This window comes from Epinephelus lanceolatus, chromosome 11 (genome assembly GCF_041903045.1).
Source record: "Epinephelus lanceolatus isolate andai-2023 chromosome 11, ASM4190304v1, whole genome shotgun sequence".
Lineage (NCBI taxonomy): Eukaryota > Metazoa > Chordata > Actinopteri > Perciformes > Serranidae > Epinephelus > Epinephelus lanceolatus.
Window position 1 is genome coordinate 13,633,376 of NC_135744.1, and position 13,892 is coordinate 13,647,267.

Genomic DNA, 13,892 nt, shown 5'->3' on the forward strand with positions numbered 1-13,892 from the left:
AATGATTCAGTTCAAATTTGGGCATGCTATATCATCTGGAAGAGTGAGACAGTATTCTCTGTGCTTGTTGTCTGCATGATTTTGGTTAGATGCCTGAAATAAGTTCTGATGTTAAGCTAAAGAGGCGTTCACGTTTTGTTCAAGGACATAAAATACATCTGTAAATACCCCACTTGTAAATTTTGAAGCTTTTATGTGCCTTAAAAAAGGCGGTAGCTAACAAGTGGCTAAATGAGACTACAGAATGTCATCATGCTGAATGCGTCTTTACAGGCTTGTTGTGGTGGTGACGTTAAAGTCATGCCACCGTGGTAGTTCATTTATAGCCTAATGATAGCCTTTTACCTCTGCTGATTGCATTTAGGCTCCAGAAACCATAAAAGTGGTGTTAACTTGTAAAGATTATCTTGCTTATGAAAACATGTAAGTATCATAAACTTTTGTTTGCTACAGAGCTTCTGCAATAATCTAAAACCCAACAGAAAAATCCCATTGGCACTTTGACAATGCTAACTTTCACATCAGCCCATAACATCATCCAAGTTGAGCTGGCTTCAATTTTTTTCAGCACTCCAATAATGCAGTGAAGCGTCACCCAACCATATGTTTTTTTGCCAGCTGTGATACTGTGTTATTTAGCTTAGTTAGCTGATGCTATGCTAACTTAACGTGCGTTGTGTTGGACACGGGGATGCAACGGGGTGGCAAATTGTGATGATAAAGTGGGGCTGGGACATTAATGGAAAGCACTGATATTTTTCTGACCAAATAAAAGACTTTAGATGACGTTCAGTCAAAGATCTTTGTGGCAAGTAGCAGATACACACAAGCCCATAATGGCGTAATACATTAATGAGCACTTCAGCAACATTTCAGTGGCAACTCAGCAACAGTGTAGCTTGTCATACTGTTGCGTTATCTCTCATAATGTGAGCAAAGCATAGGACTTACACTAGGGAAAATATAGTTCATTTAATAACCTATTGAATTGAATATTTTGAAAAAACCATAAACATGTAAATATAATCATAATGCCTATGTATTGCTTGTACAATACAATCAGAAATAATATATTGTTATATTCTTATCTTTGTCTTATTTGCTACTGCTGTATTGACCTTTGTCCCCCCATTGAAATAATCAAAGCTTCATTAAATCTATCTGATCACTGCCATAAACTGTATCATGGTAACTTTGACAAAACCAAGGATGTTGATGCCAAACTAAAAATGAATAAGAGCACACTTAAATTAGAGGACAATGTAATCCACCCTGCTAAAGAGATGTGTTGATATTGGTCTAGATATAGTTTCTAAGCAGTTCAGATAACTGTTTCCACCTTAAAAGAATAGAAAGGCACATTTCTTCAGCAGAAAACACTACAATTTCAAAGTTCTGTCTTCCTATTTATTTTCATGTAAGAGCAGCAACAGGTCGGGCTTCTTGCACCAGGTTGTGAGTAGTTACACAGTTTATAGCTGTTTCAAAATGGAAAGCAAAGGTTTGAAGGGGGCTTTCAGGGAAATCTCATTTCCTTTAAAATACAGTGGTGCTCTGGGAATTTTTAGATTCATCCGGGCACGGATCACAGAGTGCTTCATTACCTTTGAGCTGCGTGCTGTGCAGGCTTACCCAGGGATAAAGAAAAAGGCACTCCCTTAATCTGGCAATAATCCACCGTTTTACTGAGGGAGAGGAAGATGAGGGCTAAATTATAAAAACCAGATCATCACTGCACTTTAAAATAATACCAAGAGTTAGAAAGAGACGGCTGCCTGGAGGAACTTTTGGTTTGTAGCTGAGGTTAGAAATGTGACCATTAACTGTGGGTGAGTCACTGGGGGCTCCTGTATGATTCAGAGGTTGGTTATCTACAGTGGGCTGCATGGGCTTCCATTGTGTTACCACAGATTTATTTATTTTCTGTGGAGGAAGAGGATGATCAAATATAAAGAAATGCCAAGATAGACTGTATACTCCATGGCGTTCCATTTTAAAGTAAAGAACCTTGAATACGCACAATTAGTAGTAATGAAAAATGAATGAGTGTTGAATGTATCACTGCAGTGATGTGTGATCTCAAAACAAGCACCCTCCCACTAACTTTTAGCTGCTTTCTCATTCAAAAGACACTCTAGATAAGTGATAAGGTTTCTACTTTAATTGTGAAAATGATGAGAACTATCAGCGTGATCAAACTAAACGTATGGAGCAGATTTGTTCTGACGAAACTGAAGGAGCACTACAAATGTGGCAAAAACAGTCACCTAAATGTAATGGCTCATAAGTTAATCGTTTGATACAAAATAATTAAAAGATGTAAAAATGTTTGAGCATTAGGCTGATATATTCTGTAGTTTTCTTACTGTACAAGTATTGTCCATGGAGTCGAAGTGCTCTGAGGGTACATGCCTATAAATGTCCCGAGCACAGGAAATAGAAGAAAATAAGAAAAAAACAGTCTCTGCAGAAAAATACACAACCACACATTATTCTACACTCTTCTTACTTCTGTATGAGTCTATACATTGTGTTTTTTATGACGATCCAGCATAGTATATCTTGAAGATATGTCGTCCCAGCCTGTTTTAATTCCAAAGTTGTAAAATACTGCCGCTTGATCAGTGATTTTGTGCAAAAAAGCTACCTTTCTCAGGGGTATGATGCCGCCAAGCAGTGTCAGTTCAAAACACCACCCAGTGGCGCATCACACTGCCACTAGTCAGTGTAATGCCGCTAGTAACAATTTAATATTAGGAACTGGAAAGTCCCTATAAGGCGGGAGGGAGGGGAAGTGAATGGATCCAACAAACCCTGGACTTTCACTCAGGAGGCCACTGTTGCCTTCGAGTGTGAATGTAGAGCCAAACCATGATGTTTTTTTCTAAGCCTAATCACCTGCCTTTGTTGCACAAGGAAGTAAATGTACATATGATTCTACTGATGTTGCAAGTTTATTTTGAAAAAGACTGTATGCATCTAACGAGCAGAAACTGCGAATTTCCTGTGAAAACAGAAGTGTATTTTCTTAATGTAAAGTAACGAACTTAAGTTTCATGGGTTAGGTTTAGGCAAGTAAAGTTACGAGGTTAGCTTCAGAATCAGAAACATGGCAACGACCAACTTGCTCTCATCCCAACTCATCAAACATTGCCACTTTATCAGACTATCACATCTACATGTGATGCAGTGGCTATCCCCCTGCGTCTGTTGCTGATGTTCTGAGACGCTGTGTGAATTCATGCCTGTTACATGCATTGTGACTTTTCAAAATACACTTCCATTTTCACAGGAAATGTACAGTTTCTGCTTGTTAGATGTCTTTTTCAAAATAAACTTACAGCATCAGTAAAACTACTCGTATTTATGCTGGTTTGGCTCAACATTTACAGGGGAAGCAAACAGCAAGCTCCTAGGGGAAAGTCCAGTGTTTGTTGGACCCGTTCACCTTCCCTCCCACCCACCCTACAGGAACTTTCCAGCTCCTTATATTACATCGTTACTGGCAGTGTTTCAAAATGATGCACCTTTTGCAGCGGTATGATCTGCCGCTGGGTCGCATTATAAACTGACACGCCCCCGAGAGCATGGCGTGATAGGCGCCTTTTTGCATCGGTGTCTGACACCAAATCACTGACAGAGCAACAGTATTTGACAAGCTGGGAATGAGAACAGGCTCTCGTCTTTGGCTCCTCTAATTTAAATTAAGTTGTTGACAAACAATTTCTTTCATGCATTATTTAAATTATTTGTAGAAAACAAGTGTTGCACATTCTGGCTCCATATACATTTCTTTTATTTTTGATGACGTTTCGGTCTTTGGGCCTTCGTCAAGATCAAGAAAAGTCCCAAAGGCTGAAACGTCATCAAAATAAAAGTATATGTATACTTATATATACAATCAAGTCTACTGACAGTGATCAGCACCTAATTATAATTCTTGGTGTGCGTTACTTTTATATCTTAATTATCTAAATTATTATCATACTGCTGTTGTTTGTTTTTGTTTGCTCTTCTTCATGGTGAAGCACAATGTAAATTTTAAAAATTGCTATATGTAAATAAAGGTTAGGTCAGAAGACAATAGAATAAGAGAGGGACTTTGTAGATCCACTCTTTAAATTACAAACTTATCTGAACAGTAAACCTGGGTCACATTTCTGTTGTAATGAAGGAAAGTATTTCAGGTTAACATGTATGTGGCTCTGCTGACCAGAGACTCCCCATTGTCTGTGTCCTGTGTAGGCATGGCGCTTGGAGGAGGTGTGGGTGTGTGTGTGTGTGTGTGTGTGTGAGTGGGGGTGTATAGGCCCCACACAGTGGACCTTTGTGAAACTCTGCCCATGCAGCCACTCTGAATGGACTCTTTTTACACTTGTGTAAACCTGGGGGCGTCGCCAGCACTGAGGCCACGCCTCTCTGACCCCTGACCCACACCTCTGACCTTTGCTGGATTTGGTGGGGAAGTACTTTTTGCTCGCCATGTGCTCATGGGTAAAGCCAAAAATCACAGTAAGGATCTTAGTTTAACCCCGAGTTTCTGACATACATGAGCGCAAATACAGCGCACATGACATTTCAATTTCAAGCAGCTGATAGTTTACTTTAACAAGACCTTTTTTTTTTTTTGGCAAGATTTCATAAATAAAAGCTCAACAAAATCTAAAAAAAAGGTTTAGTTGACAAATGTCTGATATAAATCAGTGCTTCATCCAACCAAGGCCAGCATGGATAAAACTTTCCTGACCCCTGAATGACCAAGCTCCTTGTGTTTACCAAGTTACAGGTTTTCTCACTTACACACACACACACACACACACATTGAGTAACCTCATAGAATGGGCAGACCTGATTCAGGTTAATGGGTGAAATGGCTATGTTGACCTAGGTGTTTTATTTACCAAGTGCCTGTTTACTTCTCCATTCCAAGCCTTCAGCTGCACCCTCAGAGGACAAACTACAGCGCTTAAGAGAATCCTCTGGATCAATACTCCTCTTGTCTTGAATGGTAAAAGAATGGCAGCCCTACAAACTGGGTTTGTGTGGTCAGTTTCAAGTGAAGAGTACCTTGACCTGAGACTCATATCTCAACTAAGCAATGATCGACTGTTACAACACGGGTCTTTTTTCTTCACTGTGTTAAAAGGATGTTTGTCAAGACGATAAATATGACAGTGAATAGACAATAAATTACCATCTGATGATTACATTTAGAGGCAGAGTGCTCATTTTGCCTCAAAAAGCAATAAAAAATGTCATGACAAGGTTAGATCCATATATATTTGTTTGCTTCTATACTGCGTATTTTGGCCAAATATATCTGATATAAAGCAGATTTATTCCTCCCTGACACAGCCACAGAAAAATGTGTTTTATCGTCAGATGAATTCATTTACAAAAGATTCTTCATTTACAGTTGTCCGTGGATTAGAGAGTGCCTCTACAACTGAATAACACAGGCTGGGCCACACAGTCTTAAGGAGCACTCTAAGAGTGTTAGTGTCCCCTGGAAAGTGGGCTGAAGTGTTTTGGAGGTTTTTCAGACATGGCAAGATAAAGTTCAGGGAGAAAAACTGAATACCTGGAATTTTTTTCGTCAAAAAAAAGTCATCAGCAGCTTCGGTAGGACAGCGTTGTGCAACATTCTATGTGCCATTAAAGAGGGACAATGAGACTCTAATTCATGCATACCTTCAACATTATGATCCTTGAGCATGCTGGCGCATTCCACATATGCTATACAGTGTGTTTTCAACCAAAGAGAAGTTTGCTATGCCAGTCAGTCATCTGAGAACATAAATGCATGATTTGTCAATGAAAAGTTGCAGAATATTTATTTTCTTCTTTTTTATTTTTAAGATGACATGAATATATAGAGGAACCATTAAACACCATTAACACAATGTGTTATTTAGGGACATAGAAAACAAAGGTGTAATTGTATTTAACAATTCAATACATTATATTTTTAAGTTTATTTTATGTTTGTCTATTCCAAAAAAGTTGGAACGTTGTAGAAAACGTAAATAAAAATAGAATGCAATGAATGAATGAATGAATGAAATGTATTTATATGGCACCTTTAATGCACAGAAAGCAGCACAAATTCAGTGGCAGAGACAAACAGCAAAGAAATAAAACCAGTTATGCAACACTCACTCAAGGAGAAATGAGAGGAATAAATTAATTAATTAATCAATTTAGAAAATACAGATTAAAAATATTAAAACAGATAGCTGCTAGTTATAGGCTGTATTAAAACGATATTTTGACTGGTCATTTAAAACTGTCCACTGAGCCAGCAAGTCTAATATTTAAAGGCAGAGTGTTTCATTTTTGGGGGGCGTAGTAGTTAAAAGAAGCATCCCCAAAGGTTTTTGTAGACATAACAAACAGTTATAGAGCAGCTGTGGAGAATCTCAGGGCTCGTGGAGGGACGTAAGGTGGTCTATGATATAAGAGGGGGCAATGCCATTAGGAGCCTTAAAAACCAACTGAAGGATTTTAAAATCAATCTAAAAGATACTGGAAGCCAGTGTAGGTTTCGTTACACGGTCTCTCTTTTTAGTTTCCATTAAAACCCTGGCAGCAGCAGCGCTCTGAATGGTCTGTAGTTTTGCAGAGGCAGTTTTAGGGCACCAGCGTAAAGGTCCTAAAAATAATCAAGACGACTGGAAACAAAAGCGTGAACAAGCTTCTTAGCTTTATTGTGTAAATGATAAAAATGTAGTTTTGTTAATGAATTAAAATTAGCTTGAAAATTGAGATCAGAATCTAAAGTTAGACCGAGGTTTCTTACTTGAGGTTGTGTGTCTTTACAAATCCTTTTTAAACTGCTTTCAGCTGAGTACAATCCAAAGACAAGTTATTCAGTGTTCAAACTGATCTGTCGTTGCTCCTGTCCCAATGTTTTTGGAACATGTTGCAGGCACCAAATTCAGACTGAGTGTGTATTTATATATATTTATATATATATATATATATATATATATATATATATATATATATATATATATATATATAAAAATTATTATTATTGCATTCGGTCTTTATTGACGTTTTCCACAGCGTCCCCTTTTTTTGGAACTGGTCATTGGACCTGCACTTGTATAGCACCTTTTACATGAGTCACATTCACCCATTCACACACACACTCAGACACTGATGGCTGAGGCTAACGTACAAGGTCCCACCTGCTACTCAGTTTTTTTCATACACTCACACACTGATGGAGCAGCCGGCAGGAGGGGCACAGTATCTTGCTCAAGGAGAATTGGTGTTGAACTTAAATAGAGTACTTGAGTAAACAAATTTCATTACATTCCACTGTGCGTCTCTACTAAGCAGTTTAGAGTCCATTTAAAGTAAACCTTCAATCTGTAATGTTTTTATACGACACAAAAGACATCTAGAAGTCTTTTCATGGACAAGAGCAATGTGTAAAAACCAATAAATAAATATTTCATACATAATATAAACCTGAAAAAAAAACATTAAGTTGAATTTTAAAATTTTAAGAAAGCACAAAAATAACTGAAAGTCATATGAAAATAAAAAGTCATATGTAGGGCAATTTTTGAAGATCTAGATCGGACTTCTGCTGCTTTGAAACGGCATAACATTTCTTTGGGTGATGTATCCTTTTCTTGCTGTTCTCCAATGTATGCTGACTTATATTCAAAGACAAGAAAACAATGTTTTTTCTAAAAAAGTCAATGTGGGCACAACCTGAAGGCAGAAGTTGCACAGACTCAATTGATCAGAGTGACATGGTCAGTTCATAATCCTTATTGTGCTTAAATTTAGGCAGTTTATTTTATCAGCACTGCTGATTTATCTGATCAGTTATTTTGTTTCATCAAAAAACATCTAAGAAACAACTGAATAAAATCAGACTGTACACATAAACATACTGTAAAACATACCAAGTCATAAAGCTCTTTCTGGTGCATGCATTTACATCATTCAGTTTAACTGTCTGCATCAAAACTCACCATAAACAGGTCACATTGCAACACTGATTTTTCCACTCTGAACTTCCTGGAAGGAAGGAAGACCTGAAGTGACCTGCTCCTGGAAACTGCAGTGCCCCCTGGGGATTTATGGAGGGTCTTACATACTTTAACCAAGTGCTTGAGATGGCTCAGTCAGTTTGAATTAAATGCAACTTTCAACAAGGTATCACAACTCAAAATGTGCTCTGCCAAACATTTAAGAAATCATTACAGGGTTAAAGAGCAATGTAACACCAGCTGCAAAGCTTGTTTCTGCTGATTTCTCACTTTGCTGCAGTGATGTGGACGTGAACTTCTGATCACACCCATTCAGACACACACTTTCTTTTCGTGATGACAATTAAAAATTAAAGGTATGTATAACTTAAAGTCTCAACATATTCTCCCTCCCAACTCGTCACATATTTCTTCACTTTTATCAGCAAAAAAATGTGGTTTTCACTGAATGGGAATAGTATGAAAACTGTAATCTGATAAATTAACATGTTCTCATCCCAACTCATCACATTGCAGCTTGGCCAGTGGGTGTGTCTGTCGCTGATGTGTAAATTTATGCTTGTTACATACATTGTGTCTTTAAAAACACATTTCCTTTTTCACAGGAAATACAGTTCCTACTAGTTAGATACTGTATTTTTTTAAAATAAAGTCACAAGTTCAGTAAAATACCTCATACCATAAAACAATTAGTAGCCCAGGCTATTATTTGCTTAAATCACTGAACTCAACAGGCCTTTATTTGAGACAGGCCTTTAACTCATTCCATTTTGATTCTTTTGATCCGAAGACCCTTATGGACTAAAGGAATATGTATAACTCATAGGGTAATTAAGGAATGGACACATAATTTCAAGGTAACCTACAACCTGCTTTTAAGCATCCGAAGATATTTTACAAAAAAAAAACAAACAAACTGCAGGGCACCCAGATTATTCGTCAAAATGTGTAGCCACACTGGGCTAGTAAAAGGAACTGGCCATTTAATTGGAAGAAGGCTTTTAATTGAAGTTTTACGGTATTCATGTTTATTTCTGTCTGCAACAAATACACTTGGTTAGGTTTTGGGAACAAAAGCTAGTGGTTAGGTTTATAAATAAATATCATGGTTTTGCTCAACATTCATACAAGAAGCAAACACCAGGCTCCAGGGTGAAAGTCTACCGGTTGTTGGACCTATACACCACTCATCCCGCCCCACCAGCTCTATAAGAACTCTCTAGCTCCTTAAGTTAGACTGTTATCCACTGGCGTTTCAAACTGATGCTGTCTGGCAACATTATAAAATAATGTGTGTCATACCGCTGTGAAAGGATGGCTTTACTCGTCTGCGTCTGACATCCAAACCATTGATCAAGCAGTGGTATTTGAGGAGTTAGGTTGACAAACTATAAAAACAACCCAATCGCCAGAAAAAATGGTGGCATTGTACGTTTGTAAACCACAGCTATGTAACATTTGTAAGTTATTATGATATGTTGAAACTTTACATTTCAACATGTGTTTCAGTTTAAAACATGATCTTTTAATGTCACAATCGCCGCTGAAAATGCCGCTGTGATCTGCATCAATCTCACCCAGGTCTCGTGCCATCCACCATCCCCTCCCCCTCCTGGGAAACAAAACTCGAGGCACGCGATCTCAACTATGCCACTTTAGAAATGTTGATATGTTACATATAAAACATAACAGTTTGCAGAAACATACAATGCAAATATTTTCTTCTAGCGACTGGGCGGCTAAAAAAACGAGCCATTCAAAACAAAATACAAGTGACTTTTTACTTTTACAAGACTTTGGGTCATTTTATTTATTAGCGACTACACTGAAGTAATGGCTGTGCCTTTGTGATATTTGGCCACGTTACTGAAAAAATGTATGATTTAGCATTGTATGCAGCTGCTCGGCTGTTACAAAAAACCTGTAGGTTTGTACATATATATGTATGTGACAGGCTGCCACACTGAGACTGCTATTTTTTAGGGGAAGGCAACATTAACTTGATGATTCATCCTGGCTTTAAGCTTGTATTTTCACTCCAGAGTGGAGATCATTCAGAACAAAACAAGGAAATAGGAGGAACAAAACAAAAGAATAAAAGCATTAGAAGAGACAAGGCAGGCAGAGGGCAGAGAAAACATCTTTCCTCTAGAAGCTGCGTGTATTTCTCTGGACTTCTGTATCTGTGAGTACACAGCCTACTCATCTCTTTTCACTATATTCTTTTATATTTGCTAAATGAACACTGATAAGACTAATTGTAAGAGAAAAAGGAGATCAGAGTTAATTAAAAGAGCTATTGTTTAGTGATCGTTTGAATATCATCTCTCACATATGAATTTCTAATTAAATTCTCAGTTCATTAACGCAGCTTCAAGGCCTGAGTCTATTCTGGTTTCGACAGGTGATACATAGGAAAAGGAGTCTGGCACAAACCTGCTCAGACAAACACAAAACCCCACATGGACTTTGGTGGGGTAATTTTCTCATTAATAATTAACATATTTGAACCCATTTACACCCTTCACCGATGTGAGCTGATCTCCTCAGCAGAAGAAATCACAACAGAGAAGAGGTGATCTGAGAGGAAAGAGACCCAGTTACAGTCTGACAGGAGATCAATTCCCTCTCATGCCTCAGGTAGCCCTTATGCATTGTACAGTGAGAGTGTATGAGGCAGACATTGACCAAATAAATCAGGGGGATTTCACTGTACATCGAACAGAGTCCTTCCTCAGGGAATCCCGTTCCGCAGGCTTCACATCTGTTCAAGTCTGTGGGAAGTACGTGGGCCTTTATAGATGTGGTCTGCTTGGAAGAGGATTAAAGATACAAGACTGAATGTGCTGAATCAGTGTGCAATAAGCAGTTGAGACTAATCAGTTATAAACTGAATTAAATTGAATTTTCTAGACTTTTTTTTGGCCTTAATTTCTTTTGGGCCGTTGAAAACATATTAAACCAGGAATAACAGTTTTTTGCCACTTGGGGGCAGTGGAAACAAGTTGTAAACACAACACAGACATATCATCACCTTTAAAGATGATAGGGTGAAGTAGTCTGCAAACCTATGCTTATTTACCAGCACGTTCTCATCCCCTTTCATCAGATATCTCCACTTTGTCAGTGCCGTTCATGTCTTTATATAATGCGCTAGTTATCTGCTCGTTAGATGCATACAGCCTTTTTCAAAATAAACATACAGTGTCGGTAAAACAACTCCTTGTGCAACAAAGGTTGTTTTTTTTTAGAAAAAAACCATCATGGTTTGGCTCAACTATCATATGGGAAGCAAACACCGGCCTCCTGGGTGAAAGTCCGCGGTGTGTTGGACCCATCCACCACCCCTACCATTTCCAGCTCCTAATGTAAAATCGTTACAGGCAGTGTTTCAATCTGATGCTGTCCAGTGGTGTATCACACCTCCCCGACAGGTGCCGTCCGGCTGCCTTATGAACTGACACCACCCAGTGGTGCATTATACTGCTGCGAAACGTGGCTTTTGGCATCCATGTCCAACACCAAAGTCACTGACCAAGTGAAAATATTTGATGTGTTTGGAATGAGAATGGGCTGTAGAAGGAGGAGAAGACACACCTTATTAATCCCCAAAAGGGAAATTTGATTTTTTCACTCTGTTGTCATACACACACAGGCCCGAACTACACACACACATGTACAAACAGGACCTAGCATTAAATGGAGAGATGTCAGAGCGAGGGGGCTGCTCATGGACAGGCACTCTGAGCACTTGGTTGGTGCCTTGCTTAGGGGAACCTTGGCAGGAGATGAACTGGCACCTCTCCACCTACCAGTCCACATTTCATATTTGGTCTGGATGTGGACTTGAAGTGACGAATTCTCAAGCCAAGTTCCTATAGACTGAGCTACTGCCACTGGAAATCCTGTGTCCGCCCAGTTTTGAACCAGGGATCTTTTGCCAGTTAGGCTAACGTGATAATCACTGCACTACGGAAACCAGGGCTGCATGTGCTTATCAAAGTTTTCAAGTTACAGTGCAAACTTGTTGTGTATTTGAAGGGTTGTTTCTGGATACTTGACTAATGTGGGTCCAATATTCTCTCTCTTTTAACTCTGTTTTTGGTCCCTACCAACTTCTGAGGGAAATATCTGTGTCTTTAGCTGCTAATTGCTCCTTTTTGTTCATCAGCTGGCTTTCTGCAAAACAGCTGCCGAAAACAAGGCAGCAAGGCAAGGCAAGTTTATTTATAAAGCACATTTCAACAACGAGGCCATTCAAAGTGCTTTACATAAAACATCAAAAGCATCAAGATGAATTGCTAAAGAAACACATGATAAAAGGACATTTAAAGGCAATTAAAAGAAAACAGAACCAAGCTAAACAAAACAAATACTAAGAAAGATATGAAGTGCAAGAACAAAAGTTACAGTGCAGTGTAAGAAATGAATAAATACTTGACTGTTAGTAACTGAATTACTCCACTATAAAAGTAACTAGTTACCAGGGAAAGTAACTATTGCTTTACTCTTTCTTTTTAAAGTTTAAATATGTCTGAGAATTTGGATTTTTTTCTAAGCGGGTTTCACAAGCCAGTTGCATAGAGTAGAACTGCATAGACAGGTACTTACACAGAACTTTTAATATTTATTGCACCTCAACAGACCGCAACTGGTATATATACTTTACTTCAAGTATTTTCTTTATCACAAAAATACACAGTTTAACAATATGAAGTGCTTTTAACTCTCTGTACATACTGTACTTCAAGTATTTTCTTAAAAACAAAAGGAACAGTTTAACAATATGAAGTACTTTTAAAATAGTACTGAAAAAATATATGAATTACTTGACAAATCCAATTTTAGCTCCTAAATATTCATTCATTCATCTATCCATCCATACGCTCCTTCCTAACACTCATCCATCCATGCATGCATGCATTCATTCATCCACCCGGCCAACCCAGTCATCTACTGTGACCATCTTAGCCCTTAAACCAGTGATTGTATCTTAAAAGTAGAAGCTTTTCAAACTTCTGGTCAGAGAGCCTGTTCCTCTTTGGAGTGAAGATGAGCTTACCCAGGCTAAACAGTCTCTCCACGGGGGCACTGGATGGAGCGGCTGCATTGTATTTGAGTGAAATTTTCTTTACCATTAAGACTGTCTATCCCTTGTGCTCCTGATTTGAAATAATCCGCGACTTGACTTTCGGCAGTAGCAGAGGTGTCATCCTCATCCTCAAAGGAAAAGAACTCATCCTCTGTGGCTGAGTCAGTGCGTGTTGGTGTGCTGGTAGCACCTGTTTGCTGGTCTTCATCTTGAGCACTTTTCCCGCACTCTGCCAGCAGACTTGCCTTGGCCTTGTCCTTCCTGTCCTGTGTCCGCAGCCAACGTAGTTTAAACCTGGGCAGAGTCACAGCAGCCAAGACTGCATTCTCACCTCTGCTAATCTTGTTTTGATTGCCTGCAATGATATATAATGCAAAGGACATATTATACTGACTATCCACACACACACACACACACACACACACACACACAGCATTACACATTATGAGTATGTTTATAAATATATTTCATTTTACATTATATTTTTTCATTATGTATGGATGTATTTAATGTATTTAAAGATAAATACTAGTTCTTACCATAACAATTGCCTCTGGAAGGTCGACAAGGATTTGCAGACCACTCTTCAGGTCCAGGGTCTTGAACATCAGTGTCTACAGTGTGGGTAGGAGTGTGCCATGGAAACAGTTGTCTTCTCCCTGAAGAATGTCTAAAGCTACTGTTAGTGGCTTCATTACCATACAGTACTCCCTGAGGAACTGATGCTCCCGTTCTGTGATGGCTTTCAACCCAAACTTGGAGGAGATGGTGTTCAGCTCGACTATAGG